At 37.2% G+C, this 19,838-nt stretch overlaps 1 pseudogene; it reads left to right on the top strand.

Moving 5' to 3' along the window:
- Positions 1-2,791: 2,791 nt before the first annotated feature.
- Positions 2,792-13,828, top strand: LOC133091456 (small ribosomal subunit protein uS17m-like; annotated as a pseudogene).
- The last annotated feature ends 6,010 nt before the right edge of the window (positions 13,829-19,838 follow it).

The following is a 19,838-nucleotide window of genomic DNA, read 5'->3' as shown; positions in this document are numbered from 1 at the left end:
TCATATGGATAACTACGATATTATATCAAGGATTTATTACATCAAAGCCTTATCGATGATAAGTACACATTTGAGTATCAGGGATAAGCATGATACCATTGAAATAGTAGTGATATGGTTGAGTCAGGGAAGTGACTGAGGATTTAAAATGCTAGGATAAGGTTTACTGAAACTAGAAACCAAATAAGGAGGGGGAGGCTTCAATATTGCATGGATATGATAGCCAGCGAAACAAGAAGCTCTGAGTGTTTTAGCTGACACAGCAGATACTCTTTGGATAGACATTAAGGCAAATAAGGATAGTCAGGTATTTTGTAAATGTTGAAATACACCTCCAGGGCATGAAGAGAAAATAGAGTAGGAAATGTTTTTTTCTATATAAAATTTCCTTTGCAGAGTTGAAACTTGTTCAAGGAGAATAAGTACATCTCATGTTTGCACTCAGCTAAAGAAAATGATTTGCGAAATCATACTCTAGAATATGATAAACAAGTGAACGAATGCTTAATGTTTGAAAAATATTTACTATTGAAACACCTAGATATGTATGTATTGTGAAAATAAAGGAATGCAAGAGAGGTTACCCTGGGAAAAGATATTCTGGCAAGAATGCAAAAAACACAAAAGCATATTTATCAGAATCTTATAATGCATGATGAATTTGTGGGAGAAAATTATAATTAAAAAAGGTTGTGATGCATTTAATATTCATTTAAATTGTAACTAAAAGAGATAGCTGATGTAATTTTAAAAAGAACAACCTAAGCAAAATCATATTTAAAATATCCAGAAACAGATATTAAATAACGAGAATTGAATTGACAATAGGTCGTAAAGAGAGAAGCTAACTCATAGAAAACTATCAAAATGTTTGAAGGACAGATGAGCTCTTTTTTGGCTATTCTTTATTTTATAAATTAAAATATTTGCTAATTCCTCCAGTTGTTGTGTGGATGAACTAAGACGACCAAGGAGGTAGCCTCCCCATAACAGTGATTCCAAATGTAAGAAAGCAAGTCTTTCAAGCTATTTTCTCAGAGTGATACCATAAGGGGAAAAAAAATAAACAAGAAAAAAATTACAAACTAATTTTGTAGTTACTACTGAGAGTGAAGAAAAAAAATCCTTTTTCTCTATCCCTGGAGCCTGTGAAGATCCATTTCAAAGTGTTTCTTGCAGCATTGATGTAACTCAGGAGAAAAGAAGGGATTGCCTACATATAAATGGTTCACTGTTTCTAGTGGGAAGAAGCACATTAACTCTTTCAGGCCACTAGAGTCCATTTACCAAATTAATTTTCTTTCTTTCTTTCTTTCTTTCTCTCTTTCTTTCTTTCTTTCTTTCTTTTTTAGTGCATAAATTGTACTGAAGAATAATGCAACTCCATGAAGTGCATCATTTACTCCCATTCTGTCTTTGATGCTTATATACAGACAAGTGCCTTGCCTATTGCCATTTTCAGACTCTCCCTTTAAGGGGAATACACTGTGAAATAGATACTCTCCAAGCTCAGTCAAGAAGAGAACATCTTGGGCCTCTATGGTACATTACGGCCAGTTTTAATAGACCAGGGAGGGAAGTGTGCCTCCTACCATAATGACTGTAATATGATGACCTTGTGAACATAGAGTTGCATCAAAATGAAGTACTGACACTTTTGCAGTTTTTCTTTATCAGGAATAAAGATGCTTATTTTTTCCCACCCTGCTGATGAATTTATTCCCAACATGGAGGCAGGATGTAACTGTTCCACCTAGTTTCCCTTCCTAAATGAATTCCAAAGTATTCTCACTTCAGGAGAGAAAATCCATCCTTTTTTTTTTTTTCTTTTTTCTCTGGTGAATTATGGTTCTATTGGCCACAATATTTTTGTTAGCTTCTCTGAGAAGAATAGGTAAAATTTTGTGGTCGAATAATTGTTAGATTCTTGGGCAAAAACTCTAGGCATATTAAACCTTTTGGTGGGGGGCTGTTGATTTTAGAAATGTCTTGGTGGGAATAGCTCATTTATTTATTCAAACACTCAGCAAATGTGTATTAAGTGCCTATAATCAACAAACACTGAAATGAACATCAGGGAAACAAGAATGATCCCACCACACATGAGTACTTTCTCCTATGACCTAGAATTCAATGATAAATACATCTCACTGTGTTCAGAGCCTTCATTCACTCTCTCCCTCCATATAATAGGGGAACTGGAGGACCCTAGGCAAACACAGAACAGGCACAGCTAATTTACTGCTGGGGTCGGGAAAAATTCCTAGACAAGGGAACTAGATAACATGCAGCCTTGGTGGACGCCGGAAAAAGAAAGTCCAAAGTCCCATTTCTATTCCTTCAGTGTGTCTGCATGGAAGAGGAATTAAAGGAAACTTTTAACACTTGGTGGCTAGTTGTACGATAATACAATTTGTTGAGTAAGATTGTTGTGTGTGTTACTGATTCTCAAGAGGAGGCAGTGAGATAACAGTGTAACTTCTGTTTTTACGCAAAGACTCCCTTTCCTCTTCTCTGAAACTTCAGCTGCTTTATTTTGCCTCCAGCTACTCAGTGACCACCTATTAGCAATAGTATTTCTCCTGCAAACTTAGTTATGGCTATTGACAGGTAGCACATTTTGTGAGAAAAATGATAAGTTATCAAATTTTCTTTACCGATGGCAGCAATGTTCAGCCCTGATTAGACTTCAGAATCACAGGGAAAACTTCTCAAAAAACACTGATGCTCCGTCTACCCGAATTAATCCAGGAAACTAGGAATGCCGACCAAATGACTTGAGTGGACCAACATGCAGAAGGACCACAAGCGCTCATCCAATGAGTGCAAGGTATTCATGTTACAGGTTGCAGGACCTAATCAGTCACTAAAGACAAAGCAAATTAATTAAGCTTATGCAACAACAGAAGTATGGTAGTAGCAATGTCTATTCTTACCTGTCCTTTCTGTATAGAACTTTAGTTAGTAAACTTAGGTCTAATCCTTGGTTCAGACAATGTCTCAGCATGTCCTTTTATATTTTGACCAGGCTACCCGCTTCATAACTATCACGGCTGTCTTGACTTAGCCCTAGGTAATAATCTCTCTGGTCTGGAGGTTAACATGTTCAGTGTTTGGATTTAGAAGGAAAATTGCTTATTTAAGTCCACAATTCCTAATATCCATCATGTCTTGAGCTTTGGTGCCAAAGACCATGAAATCATGGAATATATTTGGCCCTTCCGAGTAATAATGATTTCCATTTATTGAGTTTCCATTCCAATGATTATGCTGGGTATCTCCATGCCTAACCTCATCTAATCCACAGATGTAGTTGTCCTCATTTTATGCACAAGAAAGCTGTGTCTCAGAGAAGTTTCATAAATTTGCTGAGGCAACACAGCTCCTGCAATCCAATATTCAAACCTAGGGAATGTCTGACACGAAAGCCTGTATTTTTTTCACCTTACCATACTGCCTCCCTGTATAGAGAACACTGGCACTGTCTTTGGAAAAGTCGTGTAGAAATTCCCTCAAAAGCTAGAGCACTTCTCTATGACAAGGGATACATAACTGCAGTTACAGTCACAGAACAACCCAGTTATATTTGACAACAGCCCATGAAAACAAGACCTCTTAAAGTGAGATTAATGCCATCAAATCCTTTCAACTCAGACCTACACCTGCTTATACAATTGGCCTTTCACATTCCAGTTGGTAAAATCCAGCCTCGGGAGAGAGAGAGACACATGCAGTATTTATATCGTTGTTGAAAGTTTCACAGCCTTCAAACCACACAGGTTGGAATTGAATTTGAAAATCTGTCTCCTGACTTCTTTTGAGAAATCACTAATCTTCTAAAGGATGCTGCGCTTGCTGTGCACGAATGGTTTGGCTAAAGAAAATGGTTATGCTGTGGTCGCTAAAAGAGGCTAAGTTGTTTTCCTCTTTATTTAGAACAAAAACATGGCTTGCCATACTAAAGCTGTTCAAAAATCAATATCAGAAAGAACACTTCCTTAGTCTTTAAAATAACATAGCAAAATCCTCTCCCTATTATTTTGACTTCCGAGAGAACATTTGAAATAAGGAGAAATGGCTAAATAAAAGGCCGAATTAAATAGTCTTTGATCTGGTAGACTTAGGTCAGGAACAAATGGCTGGCTGTAATTGCTCTAGCATTATTTTTCTACAAATGGGAGGTGAACACTAGTATCATGTTATCACCGAAGTGTTAAGTCAGTCACTGTTTAAGTTGAGAAAGAGTGATCTATTTCTGCATTATGTTCTATAATATCCAAATTTGTAAAGAGTTGATATCCTTTACTTTTAAAACAAATACCAGATATTATTTGATTAAGTTTAGATTGCCTAGTGCTTTATTCTTCTAAAAGGCGGTGCAAATACTAGCGTTAGCTAATTCCTGAACTGCATAAATGGTAGGCAGTTGGAGTCTGGAGAACCATGTAATGATTCCATCTAACATCTTTTTCGTATCTTGTTTTTGTAATAGTTGATGTTGTCTTTGGCCATAAGGAGAGAGGTAGCTTAAAGTACTTCCCAAAGTGGCAGAGTTGCAGGAAAAATCCTATTGCCTGAAGCCAGTTTCTTAGCAACGGCACCCTCTCAATGTGTCACGAAGTCTGAAGCCCTTTGGCCCCTCAAAGGAAGTTCCTTAGGTGTCTTTTACACATTGAATGCTTTGTGATAGTTGAGGCCTGCTGGCTGTCAACTCTGTCCCTTAAGGGAACTTGACAGATCTTAAAAAAAATCAATTTTAAGCTCACATGCCCCAGTGGGTGCCAAAGCCACTTCAGAGAGCCTGAAAGATGGCTGAGTCGACAGGATTTGACTTCTAGAGGTAGAAAGGTGACAAACTCTATCATGAGAAAGGGGCAGCTCGGGGCCTCAGAGGCCTAACCTGCTCCCAGGATCTGGGGCCTAGTGTTGTATTGAACCTATTTATCTCTTTCATGGGCCTAAGGTACCACAGGGAAAGAAAAGTTGTTCAAAAAATGCTGGCAGAATTCAGGGGTGTAAATGATGAATTACTTTTCATCAGCTGAAAGGAAACATACTCCGGAACAATACTGAAAGGGAGCAGGAGCGGCTGACCCCCTGCTTCAGAGCAGCCAATATCTTCATTCAAGAAGACAACCATGAAATTACACAGAAAATGGGATTGTCATGAACAGCCCCTTGAAATCTCAGTATACAGTCATTACTGCATGGGAAAAAGGCTTCATCCACACATCATAACTTGTAACAGACAAGGAGGGGAAAAAAGAACAGAGGGAAAAAAAGGCCTTGGAGTTACCAGTAGGAATATAGAAAATATTTGTTGATTCAAACTTTCCCCCATAAATTTCTCAATACTTTCACATAGCTTTAGCAGTGCGTTAACTTTATGCTGATTGTTGATTTCTTTTTCTGAGCTCTTTTGGGAGAGTTCATATGACTTTTAGGGAGGTGGCAAGGGAAGAAAGAGCTATCTTTATATTCCTAAGGCCTTCTACCCTGCAAGGTAAGAATTAAATGGATCAGTTTCATCTGTCCCCAAATTATTGCTTAATTAATAGTCTAAAACTGAATACTGTGTATTACCTAACTGTTATACAGAGCTTGCTTAAATGCTTCATTCAACTCTCAAACTTTGGGAGATCAACTAATTTTAAGGTCTACATCAGAAAAATTTGAGTCAGAATATAGAAATTTTAGTAGCGTGGCTAGAATATAAAATATTGGTGATACAAAAAACATTAAACTAAAAGATATTACAGTTATGTGTTTTGCTTTGTCATTCTGGCTACTTTCTCCACTGAGTTTAATTAAATTTGCCCTCGTCTTTTTGGTTTTTAAAGGATTACCCATTACACTCTTTTCTTCCTCTATGTTTCAGTGGTTCACATGACTAACTCTCATGAAAATCTAAATTACAGATTTTGTCACAAGTCCAGTTACAAACAAATGGAAGGCTGTGACCGATACGTGGGGTATACTTCTTTCACAGGTGATAGTGAGACGAAAGCGGAATAGGAAGCGTCTATTCAGACTAACCAATTTCTTGCTAACTTCTTGGAGACACTGTTTGGAATTTCAGGGTATTCTTGATAGCCTTTTATCTATGCTTTTTTCCATAAGTCTATGTTTAAAAACAAAGACAATGTGCATTCATTGGATACTTGTATTTGCATTGATTGGATACAAGTATTACTTGAGTAATACTTGTTTTCCTTGTCTACTTATAATTCTCTTAAAACAAACTTTAGACTATAAAAGCAATTGAAAAGAAATAATTCCCCAGCAGTGGACTTCAAACAAGAAAGTTACTCTCCTAGAATAGCATTTCTCACATTGGATTCACTGATATCTAAGAAGGCATAGAAGGTAAACGTATCATGCAAAAACTATCTTGTAGGTTATTATGTTTGGGAAATGGTGCCCTGGTATAATTGATGGGTTAAACAAAATATGCTTAATAAATTCCTATTCAAGGTGTAGGTGAAAGGAGTCTCCTAAGGAGAAGGAATTGTCTCACACACTGGAATCTAGGCTTTGCATTTAACTGCAGAGAAGATTGTCCAGAGAATAAGGATATAAGTGGAATGATTCATGATCGTGCTTAACCTTACAAGTTAAAACACAACACATTTGAATGGTGATAGTCGTCAAAGTTTTTGATAGCTCTTGATAGTTGTCAAGGCTTTTGCAACTACTTCCACTATTTCAGTAAATGCAATTTACCCAAGATGTTATGAGGTATACAGAAAAACAGAAATTCTGACCTCATTATAAGATGACTTCTTATTATAATTTGAGTGTTCAAGACCTTATTTTAAAAGAAGATGAGATCATAGGGCTAACCATCCACTTCTCTAGTTTATTGTTAAATCTAAGCAAAGACGGTGGTTTTGCCCCTCTGGTCTTATTCTTGTTTTATTTTCTGTGTTGACATACCACTGAACAACCTTTACGATGTGTCATCTGGAGCTACATTTATACAGCTGGCATTAGGAACTGGAGAGAAAAAAGAGTAATAGCTTAATTTGACTATCACTTTCAAAGGTTCTATTAAATCATATAGGCACTTATTGATAAGCAGAATTTTTCTTTGCATTGACTCATGTTTGTGGGGAGTTAACAAAGTTTTTTCTAATACTGTATGTGCATGTGGGCGTGTACGTGTGGGTATGGGTGTATGTGCACATATGTACATACAAGCTGTGACTTCAGAATGACCCCTCTTCTTTTGCCCCGTTTTATTCTTCTATGCTTTTATGGTAGGTGTAGAATTTCTACCCCTCATGGCAAAATTATGTACTCTTCTTAGCATGCTTTGGACCTTGATAAATATTTATTGTATCTCCAAGGTATTTTTCAGTAGCATAGAATGATTATTATTTTAAAATATTGCTAATATCTTTTGCTGAAACACTGCAATTCATAACTGTAACAAATTGCAATGCAATTCATTGCCCCCTTCAATGCCCCTCCCAAAAATCTAAAATTAGTTCACAGTTTTTTCTTTTTGTCATATGTATAGTCCCCTATGTTCATATATACGATCAAAAGTACTCATTTGATCCAATGACAGCAAAGGTAAACCCACAACTGTGCTCCAAAGGGGAAAATATGATTATTAAGTAAGTAATTTTCTCCAGAGGTAAATATACATTCTAACATATGGCCTTGCTGACATTTAGTTAGCTTTAGCCTTTGGTGTTCATCCTTCTTTTAATTATTTTTATTCTAAAAAATCAGGTTAGAGGAACCAAAATAAAGTTCTTTGGCAGATAGGAATCCTGTTTACTTTCCAACTCTGAACTCAGCAGGTTAAGTAATTGGGCTACAGAAAAGTTCCTCCATTTCTATTTCCAGCTGGTGATACACAAAAGGCAGGAAGTTATCTCATTAATGGGGCACCAGCTTTATGCAAATTATGGTAACAAAAAGGCTTCCCTTCATACTTTTTCATAAATTACCTAATAAAGTGGGAATAAATGGCCATATTCAAGAGCCTTTGTTGTATTTTTAGCACAAGACTCTTTCTGTTACTGCAAATATGACTAAATGCGCCTTGCTCAAAAGGGGTGTTTATGAAATAAGGCCACTCAAAAGCTTTTATTTCTTAACAGCCTTCAGTTACTTTTATGGCACAAAATTAACATAATTAGTCACAGAGAATAGATGACATAAGCAGCGTGCCATGCACAAAAGGGGGAAGCAGTATCTAAGGAAGGTATTTTGAGAGATCAAAAATTTTCAAAGTGCTTAATACTAGAAGGTCCTTTTTATTTGTGCACAGCCTTAAGATACTTTTTTTTTTTAACTCCGTGAAATTCACATAATGAGATGCAGTAGACAGATGACATTAGCGATGTGCCATTAGAAAGAGGTCAGTTTCCTCTGAAAGATAGTCACTGTTCCTGCTCGTCATTAATTTGCAGCTTCAAAGCACTGAGCATATGATAGCCTGGCATGTTAAGCAAGTTGCAGTTATCTTTAAATAACCATTTTTTCCAGTTATTAGAAGCTGAAGTTTTTAAACTACTGACTGAAAGCAAAATTAAAGCACGCAGCAGTGTAAGAGGAAAAAAAAAGGAAAAGAAAGAAAGCCTGGAAGAAGATTAGGAAAAGAAAATCAAATATATTTTTAAAATGAAATTGCTGGTGGTTTTCCCTGGAGGTGACCCGCTTTAACTTCAGTGCTAGAATTTCGGGGTTAGTGATGGGCCTTGAAGATTGGAGCACTAGCTAGCAAATGGAACAAGTGGGGATTTTTGTTTTCTGAGTCCTTATTATGGCACATATTACAAGGCTAAAAAGGGCTCCACGAGGTAGGAGCATGAAAAAGGTTAAGAGCATGTGGGTTCGTCTTACATGGGTACTGATCAAATAAAAGTGCATTGAGAAATAGATCAGATTATCTTATTTTAAAGTGAAGATCAGTGAGATTTCTCTGGTCTGGTTTGTGAAAAAAATCACAGAAGAGAACACAGAAAACTAAAGTATTGAGACTTTGAATTCATCTGAGTTCAAATCTGTTATGACAAGACTTTTACTTTTAAATAATTCCTTTTTTGCATCAAAATACATGAATATGGTAAAACATTCATAATATTCACAAAGACTTCCAGCCTCTTACACTTTACATTCCCTTGGAGTCTATTTTTGGCATGGAATTTCTAGAAGTATTTCATAGGATTTAGCTGCTTTAAAAACATTCTGATTTATAACTTCAATCCCCCCACCCAAAGTAAAGTTCAGTCATCAAAATCTCCGGTGTGCACGTGGTGACTGACTTTCTGCGGTATATTTAGCTTGTGTGTCAGTGAGTGGCAAGGCCGAAAAGCATCACATGAATAGGTATTAGCAAGAAAATAGCAAACAACATTGGTGAACATTTTGGAACTCTTGAAACAAAATGCTTATTTTTAGGTCATCAATAAATAAGGAAAAAATGGTGGCTATCAAATGATGTTTGCACATTTGCAGTGACATTTTTCTATTAGGAGTGTTATTTTTAAACATTGTTTAGATTGGTGGAGTTGCATCTTTTCAGTGCTTGAATTACCTGGTGCTGGGCAGGGCTGGGGAAGATGGCCTGGGGCATTGTTTCACGCTGCTGAGGAGAGGAAGCAGAGGCCGAGACCCAGGTTGATGCTGGAGCTACGGTGGCCTTACATGACGAGGGCCATGGCAGGCTGAACCAGCAACACTTATGGAGGAGTTCTGATATGAAAATCAGGGATTAAGGAAGAGTAAAACAAACTGCACCTCTTCCTTTCATAAAACAAATGTGGTTTTACACTGCAAAACTTGCTTTTAACATTGTTTAACTTCCATTTAGTTAAACTTTCTTTTTCATAGCATAGTTTTCAAATAATTTAGCTGCTTCTCTTCTAGCAACTTGTAGGTAATGTATTAATGCTAGGGAAACACCCTGAGGTACCCCTCAAGTAACTTATAGTGAAGGAAGCAATATCAACAGACACACTGAGAAGAGTTTGACGCTGCAAAAATAGAGAAGCTGTGAGTATTTCTGTCTTTGTGCATCAAAGAAAGTATCATTGAAGTGTAACTAGAAATTCACTTAGAGTGACAAAACTGAGAAGCTCAAACAAGGGAGCCTGAAAGGGCAAGGGCCATGCAGGGCAGGGCTATTTATCCACTGATGGGATTGGAGGCTTAATCAATGAGAGATGTAGGATATGCCTACCTAGGAAGTTTGAAAACATAGTGGTAACAGCTGAAAAAGTGAAACATTTCAAATTTAATTCTTATTTTAAAACAGCATCTTATACAAATTCAGGCTGACTTGGACTGCCTTTTGGTAGTACTTTAGATTCAGAGAGGAAATAATGATAACCACCTCTACCTTTTTAAAGTACTTGCTGTGTGTTGGACTCTGTAATGTGTGCTTTGCATAGATTCGACCTTTAACCCTCTCAACAATTCTATGAAGTAGATATTTTTATCCCTGTTTTTCAGATGAGAAAACTGAAGCTCAGACAGATTAACTGACTTGCCCAACATCACAGAGTTTAGGAAATACCAGCTGGATTCAAACTCATTTTTTTTTTTTTTGGCTGCTCTGCATGGCTTCTTGTGGGATCTTAGTTCCCCGACCAGGGAAAGTGCCAGTCTTAACCAATGGACTGCCAGGGAATTCCCTCCAACTCAATTCTGAATGAAGACGAACTTTTCATTATACTATACATAGAAACTGTACATATAAGTAATAGATTAGAATCCATCTTCTTCCACTAACTTGCAAGGAATGCCCTCAAGGATCTGAGTATGAATGATTAGAGAGGACACATGGATAGTATAGTATTGAAATTTTCAGAGACTTACTTATTAATAGTGTTCACACTTAGCTTTTTAATGGTTTAAAATGCTATATGCATTTGTAAATAAAATTGATATAGATTTTCCTTTAAGAATCTCTAGCTGTAAAATAATAGACAATATATATAAATGGCAAAAAAATAAACAAAAACAATCAAGCATCCAACCAAATACATATCTGCAATGTAGAGTAATTGAAGAAAAATTTCCATCGAGTTCAAATGCTATAGCTTCCTTTTTGTCACTGTTTCTTTCCAATGAAAAATGCTGTAGAATAATTTTATGTGTTTAGCTACATAAAAGAAGCAAAGATGGTTAATACTACACTTTTTCTTACAAAATGGATTCCATCTGCTTTTATTAAGGAGAATAGTTAGAGTAGAATGATATACTTATTAATCTAGCTGGTCTAGGCAAGGTCTAGTTCACTTTAATTAAAAAGCTGAATTTCTAAGGAATTGCATGTATATAGACGCACTGAGAGCACCTTACATTTTACGCTTAACCTTTTATTTTAATCCTGACGCTTTCTATATTGTTATTTTAAGTACATGTTAATAATATGCAAACTGATGCTTTGAAAATTCTCTGAGATGTGGTTAATGAAGAGAAACTGCACCATAAATTGCATCCAAAATATGTAGTCCATGCCGATGTAATTTTTCTTGAACTACAGTATTTTGCAATAAACATTTTTCAGCTTGTTTGGATTTATTCTCTATTGTTTATAAGAAGTACCATCAGGCACTACTGCATGAAAGAACTACATATAGTAACAGGCAATCTTAGTTTAACAAGATCCTTTGGATAAAAATAGATTTCAGATCTATCTCCTGCCAGCGGAATGCAAATTCCGATGAAACTACACACTAGTGTTTTTCATAATTTAAAGTTCGTCACATGGTATAATGCACTTGCTCACTTTCCCCTGAGTTCTGTCAGAGGAGGCAGAGGGCTATGCCATTTTATGATCACTAGAGACCGAATGTTCTACAAGGTATTCTGGGAACTGTAGTTAACCGAGAACATTTTTCTTTCAAGTGCATTTGTTAAAACAATGCCCAAAAGAGACATGGTACTCCGGCGACTGTCAGTGTTTCTATGATAAACCCTGCATTTTTCAAAAGGTCGTAACTAGCAATTTGGCCATTGCTAAATGGCACCATCTGTAGTTTAGCCTGCAGGCTTGCACAACCCGAGATGCTGTCACCCTTTTGGAAAGTCTTTCAAAGAACTCGTGTAAGCCTAGGTTAAGAAAGACATGAAGATAGTTGGTCTTTTCACTGATTTTCATTTCAAGCTGAATTATCAAGCAAAAAGACGATGTGCTTGGAGTGCATGGGAGCGATTGTTTATCTCACAATGGGTTATTTTACACTTCTCCTTGTTTTACTTCCACGTTATATTATTATCATTTGGGAATGGGTGGGAAGGTTGCCAGGAAGGAAATAAGAAAATACTGTGATTCTATCTTTTGCTAGAAGAAATAAGTATTCTTTGGATCATAGACTATCCCAGGAGGCAGAAACTAAAATCTTGCAGGAGACAGGTGTTTATGGTAGATGGGGCTCTGGCTCCCCGGGGAGCAGCACCCAGCTAAAATGAGCAGCCTGTATACAGCTCTAGCAGATGGCTGCCGTGCCCCTTGTTGCAAGCGGGCCTATATTTTTTCAAAAAAACTCAGAATTATGGATTTTTCTTACAATATTAAATGTATCAAGTGCCTTAATTTTTAAACGTTGGCATCATGTTCAATTTTAAAATAAATTTGTTATTTATTTTGTGCAAGTCAGACAAAACACTTCTCTCGACCAGATTTGGCCAAGCCACCTCGATTTGATACCTATGTTCTAATCTTGCATCTTCACACCAGTAAAGCGCCAATGCCTTCTTAAAAATGAGCAATATGGGCTGCCCTGGTGGCGCAGTGGTTGAGAATCTGCCTGCCAATGCAGGGGACACGGGTTCGAGCCCTGGTCTGGGAAGATCCCACATGCCGCGGAGCAACTGGGCCCGTGAGCCACAAGTACTGAGCCTGCGCGTCTGGAGCCTGTGCCCCGCAACAAGAGAGGCCGCGATAGTGAGAGGCCCGCGCACCGCGATGAAGAGTGGCTCCCGCTTGCCACAACTAGAGAAAGCCCTCGCACAGAAACGAAGACCCAACACAGCCAAAAATAAATAAATAAATAAATTAATTAAAAAAAAAAAAAAAAGAGCAATAAATGCAGAAAAGGTAAAAAGTTAGAAAAATAAAACTTGATATTTTTTGGTTCATCTGTTTCTGTGTTTCAAATGGACTGATTATATTGAAATTATTTTAATAACTTTCTCTAAACTTTTTAATTCCTTTTCAAAACATATTTCTGTAACTTGTGTGCTCACACTCTGACTTCATAGGTCATCAGTACTTTTCTATTTATTTTACGATTTTGTTTTGTTTTGTATTGTTTTTTTGAAGTAGACCAAAATTCATGCATCAGAAATGATTATGGAAGGAGCTGGGAGGTGACTGCCGGCCGCGTGCCACCGCTGCAGATGGAAGTAGATTCCAGGGCCGGAAGCGCCACAGCGTAGGGAGCCCTCCAGGTGACCAAAGCCAAATAATTTCAATAGCTTGTTCATCCGTCCATGCCAAATGGGGGTCGTGGGGAAGGTGATTGGGACAGCAATGCAAAAAACTGCTAAAGTGAGAGTGACCAGACTTGTTCTGGATCCCTATTTATTAAAGTATTTTAATAAGCCAAAAACCTACTTTGCTCACGAAGCTCTCCAGCAGTGCACCAATGGGGATACTGTGCTTCTCAAAGCTTTACCTGTCCCGCGAACAAAGCATGTGAAGCATGAACTGGCTGAGATCATTTTCAAAGTTGGATAAGTCATAAATCCAGTGACCAGAAAGGGCTGTGCGGTAATCGCCTACCTGGAGAGTCCAGTCGGTCTGGAAACCACCCACCTAACCAAAAACCTGGAAAAACTCGATCTCTCTTCAACACAGTGAAGGAGGATTAGAAGACGGAGCCAAAGGGAAGGATTTCTAAGTTTGCTTTACAGAAAAATTTTTCTAAATTTCCTCACAAACCATCCAGTTTCTCTTCTGGTATTTATGAAATAGCTAAAAGTAAATGAAGTAAAGGCCTTGTTATAATTTTTCATTAAAAAGACATGATTAGGGAAGAATTAATATCATTAAACCTAAATAAAGCTAAGTAGCAAAATAATAAATGAATGTATATTTATTTGTGAAAAGGTTATTTTATAGAGAAAGCTTTGGAAATTGAACAAGAGAAAGTGATAGTTATTGGTAGATTTTTGTCTCAAAAGTAAGGTAATCTGTCTTTTTTAAGTACATACCAATACCCTAACTTTGGTTGCATAAGGATCCAAATACAATAAAATGGGATTGTGTGGAAAACAGTCACAAAGAAGAACAACAAAATTTTGGAGAAGAATCAAAATGATGAGAAAATCTTGGTTTTTTTCTAAGAGAATTAATATGCATGTATAGAGATGTGTAGGATCCCATTTTATATATGTTAAAAAGAAAGATAAAAGTATATCCAAGAGCATTCGTATTACTTTGAATATATACATCCAAATCAATGCATTTAGTATTTACAGTTAATATAAGGATTGCTATTAACCTATATGTATTTAAGCTCTACCTACAATTTTCCTAAATGTGCTCATTTTATTTGGAACAAATGTGCCATGCTAGCATATCAAATGATAAGCTATCTCATAGGAATCAGTTCCTAACTTAAAATTACTGAATATTTTAAAGATCCAAGTATGTCCCCTATCTGGCCTTTTAATAAATGCTTGTTGCCTTAATTTGTTTCCCTTAAAAATCTGGTGAAGGCTGAAAAGAAAAACAAAAAGTACATGTACTCTTCATTGAGGCAGAAAGAGCTCTAATCGTAAAGTTTCCGACCAGAACAGGGTCACCTACACTTAAATTTTCTGTAAACAAATAAGTGCTGAGACAGCAGATCAACTTCCTTAGTGCATTTTTCCCCTAGTAAAATCAGTTTGAGATAAATTGCAAAATAAATAAATGTCAAATAACAATTCCCATGACTAGTATTTGAACTGAATTTAATGATGATTATGAAGACAAAGCTGTGATTGGCCTCTGTGTAGAATGCTTAAAGGGGACAATCTGAAATGATTTTAACTCAGAACCATTTTAACAAATGAATATATTTCCTAAATTGCCACATCAACCAACCCTGCTATCTAATTATGGCCAGCAAAAAGGGCTACATATTAACTATTCCAAAGCGTAAGCCATTATTTTTGGTTGACATTCTTCGACGTTCAGTTAATAAACCTGAAAAGCATTTTGCTTATTGAATAGTCAAGGTTTCTGCTTTACAACTGATGGGTAATATAACAGGAAGTTGTATTGTTCCAAGTCAGACATTCTCTAAGGACTTTTCTCAGACTCTGTGGTCTTGCTGGCCATCAATGCTTCCACCATTTTCCAGGATAAAATGATCATAGTTGCATCTTAGAATAGAAATTTAAGACGCCTATGGCATATCATTTCAAAATTATTTAGTAAGAAAAAACATCAGTAAAAGTCCATTTTATATTCAGAAGGGTACAATGGCCTCAGAGCATGTGTTCTCTAGCCCCACCTGGCTCGTTTTGAAAGCTTATGCCTCTGTACTGATCAACACGTAGCAGGGCAGCACCCTTGAACTTGTCAGGGAAAACAATCTGGAATTCAATGATTATCAAAAAGAATTTTAGAGAAACAGGATGTAGAAGTATTTACGGAATAGATAGAAATAAAATTTCAAGGTTCTATTTATTTAGCTATTAAACTTGTCCTTCAGAAAGTTGTAAACCTGGCAACTTTAAATCAGTTTCCTGGTAGACTTGCATTTGTTGATATTCTGTCCACTTATTTTGAAGGAATATTTTAAAGGTTATTGTAAACTGTGGAGACGCATTTGCTATCTACTGTATATCATACAATCATCTCTATTTAACAGCCATGGGGGAAATTTCTCTTTGCCTGGAGGATACGTTATTTTTTACCTAACCAACACTAATTGCATTTCCCTTTTTGCATTTGCCACAAAAATGCTCAGAGCCATATTTATGGTCCACTTCTAGGAAATGTATAAGGCTTCAGAACTCTTCTCTACTTTAACCTTATTTCAGGCATCAACTCCCTCTCTTAAACTTTGCCTTAATTCCTTCACCTAGTCTTAGGGTATTCATCTGGTTGTTTTGAATCTTGGGAGGCTGCCATGATTGCAATTTTGAACACTGAAGTTATGAAAATTAGTTCATAAAATTTTCCCTTTGCCATACCAGTTTTTGGAGACTATGGATTAAACAAGGAATCACCACACACCTTTATAAAGTCTAGGGGTTTTTTTCTAAAATGGTTCAAAAATTCATAAGAACACAAAGATAGCCCCTTAATTGAAGCAAAGGAATAAGACAGTTTTTGCACAAACCTATAAAAAGTGAGACATTAAAATAAGTTTTAGGGTCCTATTTTTGTATTTCATGTAGTCCCAAACATACTGTGGCAAATAATTGCTTAACGGGTTGTTGTCTTTTTTGGCATAGATGCTCTTCCTTTGCAACTGGTTAGGAGACATCTCCAATGAAATATTCCAGTCTCTCACATCACATTCAGGAGGCCCCCAAACTAACCTTATTGTCTTTGGCATCTCTTTTCCAGCTGCTCTCCTATATTGTTACCACCTAAATATGGAACAACAAAGAAACATTTAACTTTTGCCTTTCATTACCCACATAGCCAGTCAGTTCTACACACTGATTCTGAGTCTCCAAAGCCACCACTCTTCTCTTTTTTATTTTTAATATCAGCACTCTACTCTGGGCCATCCCTACATTTGCTTGGTGTTTTAACAAATTTGTATTTTTTTGTTTTGTATCAAGGAAAGGAATTCCTCTCAAATGAGCTCAAACCAAAAGGGGTGGGCAGCCATTTAAAGCTACAGAGAGGTATTCTGGGCACTGAGGAAAAGGGAACTCAGAGCTTGTTACAGAACTGGGTTCTTGGACTCTTTAATCCATAGACATTGATAAGAGGCCAGACTAGAAATTCAGGAAAGGCTTCATTGGGACTCGTGATGCAGCACGAGGGAGTGAGAAGTAGGTGCACTTGCTTGCTCGCCAAGTGGGGGCGACCTTGTTCCTTAAATGGGGTGAGGGTACAGGCAGATCGGTGGGTTGGGCCAGAGGGGTGCTTAGGTGGTCTGCCCATGCCCTTGGTGGTGCTGTGTGCAGGGATCATGGGCAGTACCCTGCTTTTCCTTCTGCCACATCAGAAGTGGCAGTTGGGTTTTGACCTTTTTGTATCTTATTGTTCATGATTTGCCTCAGTTGGGCATGCATGTGGTTATTTTTAGGCCCTCATAGTTTCTTTGTATTTTGTTGCTTGAGAGACATGTGTCCGGGTGAAGCACTTCCAGGTCCCAGTCTGTCTCAGGCTCACTATGGGCAGGACCTGAGGCAGTAACGAGGAACATCACTGCTTCCTTCACTGCTTCCTTTAGGTTTTCTCTTTCTTGTCTTTCTCTTAATTGGTGCCGACAAATTCCCTATTTTCATTTCACTATACTTAAGCCTTCGCAATGCTCTGCCCTAGCCTTGAGTCTGTGTGATTTTTTAGCTTATCATTATAAAAATTCTCTCTCGGTCTTTTAGTTAAAATTCTCAAGGTAAGAAATTTAATCGAGCTAGCTCAAACATCCCAAGTTCCCGTCCAGCCTATAGTTACCCCCTAAAAGTGACAGATTCAGACAGAGTCCACCCACCTTTATCCAAGCAGTGGTACCATGGTTGAGTAGACCCCACTCAGCAGATTTTGTGGGCGGAGATGAGGTTACATGAAAAGGAGTACAGAGAGTAGGGAATTATAGACAATTCTAACACCATTTACCATGTCAATCAGTGTATATATATGCACAATGTTTATCAACTCCATATTTTTCACTGTAGTCCAATTTAGAACCTGCTAAACACACAGTTTTGAGCAAAAATATTCCCTTGTTTTGATTAGTTTGATTCACTTGGTTTCCCTTATAAACACTCTATCAGTCAGGTGTGATGCAATTATAAACTGCTCCCAAATTCCAGTGGCTTATAACATGTGTTTCCTACTCACTTCCCACATGATGGTTGTCTAGTGCTCCATGGGTCTTCCTATATCAGACACACGCTGAGGGAGCGTCTGCCATTTGTGGTATAATATTCTTATGGCAGAGAAAAAAAAGGCAAGGGAGCTGGCAGAAATGTGTGATGGCTCTTAAAGCTTCTGCTTAGATGCATGCATGTTACTTCTGTTCACATTACATTGGCCAAACCATATTACATGGCCAAACCCAGCATTGCTGTGGTAGGGATGTGCCCCCCTCTCATTGACAGGGTATAGCACGTCACCTGGTGGTGGATAAATTTGTATAATCCTTTTACAGGATAGGGTGGAAGCAAGAAATTGAGCACAACAATACAAATTACCACAAAATACTATAGTGACTCAAGATGTACACTAAAAATGTTCAACTCTTTATTCCAGTGGTTTTCGAAATATCGCATCAATCCCTGAGGTGTCAATCTTGGACATGTGGTGATGTCAAGAGAAATTGAGAGGGGCTAGGTTCTGGATGCCACTCTCTCCCCACCCCCCCACCCCCCACCATAGTAGCTCTGCTTTTACCTGTTCTATGTATCAGAGACTTGTGTAAGATTTATTTTGGGGGAAAAAATACTAGCATTTTTTTTTTTTTTTTTACTTTCGGAAAAATATTTAAAATCATTTTCTTTGCTTGACAATCAAGATTTTCTTTCATAAAATGCCAATCTGGTTTTCAAAATTTGTCTTCCCTATCCCCTTCCATTCACTTTACACTTCCACCTAAACTAACTATTCATATTTTTTATATAGCACCCTTTTTTTCTTCCTTGACTTTCTTTCACATAGACTATACCCTCTTTTAACATAACCCTTTCATTCCACCATCAATGCTTTGCAATCCTATCTATAATTTGCTAAGGCTGCCATTACAGAGTACCACAGACTAGAGGACTTAAACAACAGAAATGTATTATCTCACAGTCCTGGAGGTTAGAATTCTGAGATCAAGGTGATGGCAGAGTTGATATCTTCTAAGGCCTCTCTCCTTTTCTTGTGGACGGCCATCTTTTTCTTTCTCCAGTATCTTCACATGGTCTTCCCTCTGTGTGTATCTGTGGCCTAATATTCTCCTCATATAAAGACACTAGTCATACTGGATTAGGGCCTGTCCACATGACCTCATTTTACTTTAGTTATCTCTTTAAAGGCCCTATCTCCAAATGCCATCATTTTCTTTTCAAAATTTAGAAAAAAAATTATTGAGATATAATTGGCATGTAGCATTGCATAAGCTGAAGGTGTACAATGTATTGATTTGGTGCATTTATATATTGCAATATGATTCCATCATAGCATGGCTAACACCTCTATCACTTCCCATACTTTTCATATCTATTTTTGTGGTGAGAACAATTAAGATCTAGTCTCTTAGCAACTTTGAAGTTTATAATTCAGTGTTGTTGACCATAATCAATACACTGTGCATTAGATCTTCAGGATTTATTTATCTACTTGTTGCAAATACTGTCACATTCTGAGGCACTGGGGGTTAGGGTTTCAGCATGTGAATTGTCGGGGGGGACACAATTCAGCCATAACACTATCTTTCAAATTTTGATGAAGACACCAGCTCAACTCTTGTTGAAAATACTAATTTAAATCTTGTTGAATTTTGGAAATATAATAGATTCATCATAAGTATATTGCATAAAATAGGAGAAAGATAGGTATATTTTTAATACCTTTTGATAGCTAATTAATTACCTCAAACAGGTAATCTTCATTAATCATGTAAGATTTCACTCTGTGATTGGGCTCCTGTCTCTCTTTTAGCTCAATGACCATGTTGCTGAAGAGGCCTTTTCTGGCCACAGCTAAGATG

This window comes from Eubalaena glacialis, chromosome 1 (genome assembly GCF_028564815.1).
Source record: "Eubalaena glacialis isolate mEubGla1 chromosome 1, mEubGla1.1.hap2.+ XY, whole genome shotgun sequence".
NCBI classification, from domain to species: Eukaryota; Metazoa; Chordata; class Mammalia; order Artiodactyla; family Balaenidae; genus Eubalaena; species Eubalaena glacialis.
Note: the sequence above shows the minus strand (reverse complement) of the source record. Positions and strands in the feature narration are given on the sequence as shown.